The sequence below is a fragment of the Elaeis guineensis genome, chromosome 9, assembly GCF_000442705.2.
Source record: "Elaeis guineensis isolate ETL-2024a chromosome 9, EG11, whole genome shotgun sequence".
Lineage (NCBI taxonomy): Eukaryota > Viridiplantae > Streptophyta > Magnoliopsida > Arecales > Arecaceae > Elaeis > Elaeis guineensis.
Window position 1 is genome coordinate 21,844,691 of NC_026001.2, and position 7,033 is coordinate 21,851,723.

Below are 7,033 nucleotides of genomic sequence, written 5' to 3' on the forward strand. Positions count from 1 at the left end.
ATCTTTTGATCACAATCTGTCCCTACATATACATAGGCCATTCAAGAACTAACTTCACATAGCATAGAGTGTAAGAACTTAAAAACAATCTCATGAATAGAAAAATAGAATTAAAGCTTAATGTAAAATAGAGAGTCTTATAAGTTTTTAAATCATCAATTGTATCAAAGACAAATACATAAACATGTTCAAAACAAAATATAACATGGTAAATTAAAAACTTCATCTACTCCTCTGAAGATTAAGCCTCTAACCGTGTATGATATTGATTCTGCTCGTCATTGCTCCCTTCATCCTCCTTCTGGTTGAAATGTTGAAGTAGAGGCTATGAACAGGTAGAAGAAGGATTAGAGATTAGAAAAAGAGAGGGATGAGAGGCTAGGGTGGCAGCTTTTTGGGATGGAAAGAGAGATTGGATGGTTGTTGGATGATGATTCCTAGGTTGAGGCATTGAGACTTATTTATAGGTGCTAGGAGGCATGAAGTTTAATTGATTAGGCAATATGAGATAAAGGACTAACAATGGGGCAGCTAGGATTTTTTTAAGTGGATATGTGAGGGGCCATAAATAATGGAGGGTTGAGATTTGATATGGAGATAAAGGGGCAGTGAAGAGGAGAAAAAGGGAGGCACTAAGATGTGACAGGAAGAGGGCATACGGGATTGTGCAGAAGAAAGAAAAAAGAAGCGCTAGTAGTTGGGGTGTGAACGAAATAAGGATGTGCGCTAAAATAAAAAGGAGAAAGGCGTGAATGGTTTCATGAAGTGGCACCTTAAACCTTGGCCCTTGGATCTTTGTGTGGCACCTTGAATCTCTAGGGCTTTCTAAAGAGGCTTCATAAATCTCAGCCATTGAGTAGAGCATTGCTTCTAAATCCTTGGATTATTTTTTTTATTAATTTACTTAGCCCTTTAAGTGGTTGCTCTTAGCCCCTTGGTACTTGAGTTTTGCTTTGGATCTAGATCAATTTGAGTTTTGATTAGCACAATCTCTCAATTTTCTATAAAAAAGAATAAGAAGTATCAAATTCTATATAATGTAGATCAATTATTAAAGGATTTAATGCTTCTGTATCTTAATTAATATACTTATCATACTCTCCAACTTAAACTTTACTCATCCTCGAGTAAAAAAAAAAGAAATATTCCATATTCACATGACGAATTGTAGGGCCTATGAAAATGGTTTGGAGGTGCTACCCACTACTATCAATATTATATACATGCTTGCTTTGACTTAAAGAAGGTTATTTTAGATATTTTGTAAGCAAAGGGTATCCCATCAGAGAGTTAGTGAAATATGTCATTAGAATATTAATATCGTCCGGTAAAATGGTTAAGTAAAGAATGCAATATTTTTCAAAGATATTTTTTTTACCAACTCTCTATTTTTATCTTTAAATCATCTAACTTTAAGATGTACTAAGGTATTTTCTTTATGCAAATTTATTTTTTTATTTTATTTTATTTTATTTTTTTATTTTTTTATATAGTCGGTGCAATGTCTTAATCCCTTAAGCTTTCTATCTAATCTTTGTAGCGAGGTTTCAATTAATGCCTTCCAAACCAGTTGGCTTTAGGATATTAGATGTAGAACATTCCTCAAATTTACTGACTCAAATCAAACAGGCTTCCAATTAAGACTAACTGTATAGAAGACTTCTTCATATTTTCCACTATTTGACGTGAATACTCAATGCTTGCTTAAGCAAAGAGCCCCATTACTAAGTGAAAAATGCTTAGAGCTTTTTTTAATAAAAAAATAAAACTTGCATTTGTCAATATATTACACCCATACATACCCAAGAAGTAGATTCTTCTTTGATGTTAATAGGGAGGGTTAGAGTTATCCAAAAATTGATTTAGTTTTAACTTAACTCTTTTATTAGATTCTATTAATATGGAACCCCTCAATATTTCAAAAACTATCTAGACAGTATATTAGTTACTTGTCAAAATGTATAATTAACCTCAAGTCTGAAGCATGACAAGTGTAAGAACACGAAGGAAGAGGATGGCTCCTAATAATCTTATTATCATATTAAACTCAAAAATAAATTGAATTAAAACATAATAGGGTATGTGGAAATGAAGGCATTTGAAGATAAAGTCTTTTCATTCAACTTGCCCCCCAACTTAGCTGACATTGTCCCTAATGGAGTAGAATCCCTAAAAAAAATACCTAAACAAAATACAAAAGACATGAATTAAAAAGCAAGAGCTGGATTACCTCCCAGAAGTGCTAAGTTTAAAATCTTCAGCCGGACTAAACTTTGATAAGGGTCAACCAGTATAAATAGGCTCAAATAGAACTATGACCTCCTCCATGACTTCAATGGATAATTCTAAGAATGGTTTTAGTCGTTGTCCATTAACTTTAAAAATAGCACCATTACTTGGATTCTCAATCTCCACAGCCCCATGCAAAAAAACTTCATTTACTATAAAGAGCCCAGTCCATCTACACTGAAGTTTTTCAAGAAATAAGTGTAACATAGAATTATACAAGAGAAATTTTTATCCAGGTATAAATGATTTTCTAAGAATTGCTTGGTCGTGAAATACCTTAGCTTGCTCCTCGTATATTTTGGCATTCTCATAAGCTTCATTCTTGAGTTCTTCTAATTCATCTATTTGTAGTTTTCTATGACTTCCAGCTATATTCAGATCTATATTCAACTTCTTAATTGCCCACATAGCCCTATGTTCAAGTTCTACTAGCAAGTGACATACTTTTTCAAGCACAAACCTATAAAGAGACATTCTTAAGATGGTCTTGAAAGCAATGCGATATGCCTATAGTGCATCTACAAGCTTCAATGACCAATCTTTCTTATTGGCACTGACAGTCTTCTCCACGATTTATTTGATTTGTATGTTACATACTCCTGCTTGCCCACTAATTTGAGGGTGATAGGGTGTGGCCAGTTTGTGGGTGATATTATATTTTTTTTTATCAGGGATGTAAAGGATCGATTACAAAAATATGTTCTCCAATCACTTGTGATGGATCTAGGAATACCAAAATAGGAGAGGATATTTTCATTAAGAAATTTAACAACTTTGCTGTTATTTGATTTATAAGGTACAACCTCTATCCACTTGGCCATATAATTAACAGCTACTAAAATATATTTATGTTGGTGCAAAAACCTGCTGGCACCGGAGAGGCTGGAGTCGAGGGAGTCGTGGTCGCCGTCGGGACCTGCAAAAGAAGTCTAAACCGGAGGTGGGGTTGCTCCGGCAAGACCCTCCGACGCTCAAGTCAGTTCTCTGCCTCAACAAGAATGGAATGCTCGAACGAAAATTTTAGCAGAGTTTCTAGGTAAAAATGAGAGCTTGGAGAATAACGTATCTGGGGTCCCCTTTTATAGGCGAAAGGGGGCAGCAGACTGATAGCGATATCCGTAACCGTCTGGTAGTGGGCTGTCCAGAGTCAGGCGGAGTTTGTTACGAAGAGTAGTGGAGTGGGATCGTGGCCACCGTCGGGACGTGCCACGTGGAGTCTGTTGCGGGTAGTGGAACGGCGTCCGTTGTCGCGACTTGCCAGGAGGTGGGGGGAATCGTGCGGTATCCGTTGCAGGGAGTGAAGCAGAATCGTGGTCATTATGGTGATCTGCCAGAGAGTGATGGAGCCACACGAAATCCATCGCAGGAGGTGGAGCAGTGTCATGGCCATCACTGTGGCCTGCCAGGGAGCGATGGAGCCGTGCGAAATCTATTGCAGGAGGTGAGCAGGGTCGTGGCTGTTGCTGCGGCCTACCAGTGGGCCTAGGCCTGTCGGTCGAAGTTCGGCTAGAGTGTCTGGCGAGGAGAGGTGGCTAGCCACCCGTCTGAGAGGAGCTCGGAGTCTGGCTCCCGTAGGAGTCCGGATGAAGTCTTCTTGCAGTCGGAGTTGGGGATGAGACCCGATTCCCGTAGGAGTCTGGGTAGAGTCTTCCTGCAATTTAAGTCAGGTGCGAAGTCCGGCTCCCGTAGGAGTCCGGACGGAGTCTACCTGCAATTGCAGTTGAGGGTGAAGTCCGGCTCCCGTAGGAGTCCGGACGAAGTTTACCTGCAATTGAGATCGCGGGTGGAGTCCATCTTCCGTAGGAGTCCGGATGAAGTCTGCCTGCAGTTGAAGCTGCGGGGATGAGGTCCGACTCCCGTAGGAGCCCGGGTGGAGTCTACCTGCAATTAAAGTCAGGTGCGAAGTCCGGCTCCCGTAGGAGTCCGGACGGAGTCTACCTGCAATTGGGGTCGTGGGTGAAGTCCGGCTCCTGTAGGAGTTCGAACGGAATCTTCCCGTAGCCGGAGCTGGGGACGGAGCCTGGCTCCCATGGGAGTCCAGGCAAAGCCTTCCAGCAGTTGAGGTTGGGGACGAAGTCTGGCTCCCATAGAAATCCGGACTAAGTCTGCCTGTAGCTGGAGTCGGAGATGAGATCTAGCTCCCGTAGGAGTCCGATCGAAGTCCACCTGCAATCAAGGTCAGGGACGAAGTCCGGCTTCCGTAGGAGTCCGGACGGAGTTTACCTATAAGTGAAGTCATGGGCGGAGCTCGGCTCCCGTAGGAGTCCGGGCGAAGCCTTCCAGTAGTAAAGGTTGGGGACAAAGTCCGGCTCCCGTAGGAGTCCGGACTGAGTCTGCCTGTAGCTGGAGTCGGAGACGAGATCTAGCTCCCATAGGAGTCCGGTCGAAGTCCACCTGCAATCAAGGTCAGGGATGAAGTCTGGCTTCCGTAGGAGTCCGGACGGAGTTTACCTGTAAGTGAAGTCATGGGCGGAGCTCGGCTCCCGTAGGAGTCCGGGTGAAGCCTTCCAGCAGTAGAGGTTGGGGACGAAGTCCGACTCCCGTAGGAGTCCGGACTGAGTCTGCCTGTAGCTGGAGTCAGAGATGAGATCTGGCTCCCGTAGGAGTCCGGTCGAAGTCCACCTGCAATCAAGGTCAGGGACGAAGTCCGGCTCCCATAGGAGTCCGGACGGAGTTTACCAGTAAGTGAAGTCGTGGGCGGAGCTCGGCTCCCATAGGAGTCCGGGCGAAGCCTTCCAGCAGTAGAGGTTGGGGATGAAGTCTGGCTCTCGTAGGAGTCCGGACTAAGTCTGCCTGTAGCTGGAGTCGGAGATGAGATCTGGCTCCCGTAGGAGTCCGATCGAAGTCCACCTGCAATCAAGGTCAGGGATGAAGTCCGGCTCCCGTAGGAGTCCGGATGGAGTTTACCTGTAAGTGAAGTCGTGGGCAGGGTCTGACTCCCATAGGAGCCTGTGCGGAGTTTACCTGCAATTAGAGTCAGGGATGAAGTCCGGCTCCCGTAGGAGTCCGGACGAAGTCCGGCTCCCGTAGGAGTCCGGACGAAGTCCGGCTCCCGTAGGAGTCCGGACGAAGTCCGGCTCCCGTAGGAGTCCAGACGAAGTTTACCTGCAGCTGAAATCGTGGATGAGGTCCGGCTCCCGTATGAGTCCAGACGGAGTTTACCTGCAGTTGAAGCCGTGGACGAGGTCCGGCTCCCGTAGGAGTCCGGATGGAGTTTACCTGTAGCTGAAGCCGTGGGCGAGGTCCAGCTCCCGTAGGAGCTTGTGCGGAGTTTACCTGCAATTAGAGTCAGGGACGAAGTCCGGCTCCCGTAGGAGTCCGGATGAAGTTTACCTGCAGCTGAAGCCATGGACGAGGTCCGGCTCCCATAGGAGACCGGACGGAGTTTACCTGCAGCTGAAGCCGTGGGTGAGGTCCGGCTCCCGTAGGAGTCCGGACGAAGTCTGCAGGTGAAGTCGTGGGCGAGGTCCGGCTCCCGTAGGAGCCTGTGCGGAGTTTACCTGCAATTAGAGTCAGGGACGAAGTCCGACTCCCGTAGGAGTCCGGACGTCGCGAAGAATCCGGTCGGCGCTCGCGGGGTCCTGCTCATCGACAAAACTTGAAAGTGTGGCGGAGGCTCGACCGTCTGGGAGGTTTGAAGAGACGTTGCCGGAGGTCGAAAGTCAGTTGGATTCCCGAAGGGTCGCTCCCATCATGAACTTCGGCTGGGGGGATTTTATACCCAACAATTTATTTTCAAAAGAATTTGAAATTGGTTCCATAAAATCAATTTCCTACACATCAAAAATTTCAACAATCAGAATCAGATTTAAAGGCATCATGTCTCTCTCGATAATTCAACTTACTTGTTGACATCTAACATAACTTTTATATTACTCATGTACATCCCTAAACAAATTGAACTAATAGAATCTACATTGGAGGTCTTTCACAGTAATCTTTTTGGACCCAAAGTAGCCACCACAAGCTTGACCATAACAAAAGGATAAGATGCTTCTAACCTTATGATCTGAGATGCACCTTCTAATGATCTAGTCAGGATATTGTTTGAATAGACATGGATCATCCCAAATGAAATGCTTTACTTGGATAAAGAATTTGTATTTATCCTGAGTGATCCAATGAGAGAGAATCTTATTAGTGGCTAAGTAGTTGATAATATCAACGTACCACAGCTCTATGGATACAGACATGAGTTATTCATCAGGAAAGGATATATTAACTGGTGGTTCACTAGAGGGCATGACTGTTAATCGAGACAAGTAATCAGCTACTATATTTTAGGTTCCTTTCTTGTCTCTGATTTTTAGATCAAATTTTTGGAGAAGTAAAATCCATTGGATCAAGCATGCCTGGGCATCATTTTTAGCCAGAAGATGTCTGATGGCTATATGGTTAGTATACACAATGATATGGGATCCAATCAAATAAGATCTAAACTTTTCTAAGACAAAGATTACTACCAAGAATTCCTTCTCGATAGTCAAATAATTAAGCTACACGTTATTTAGGATCTTACTAGTGTAATAGATGACTCAGGGCAGCTTATCAATCTTTTGACCTAGAACAGCTCTTATGGCATGATCAGATGCATCGCACATGAGTTTGAAAGGCTGAGTGCAATCAGGTGGTTGAATGATGGGAGATGAAGTCAGTGCCTTTTTGAGGTACTCAAAAGACTCGAGGCACTCATAAATGAAGTCAAATTTGACATTTTTCACTAGTAAGTTAGTCAATGAGCGAG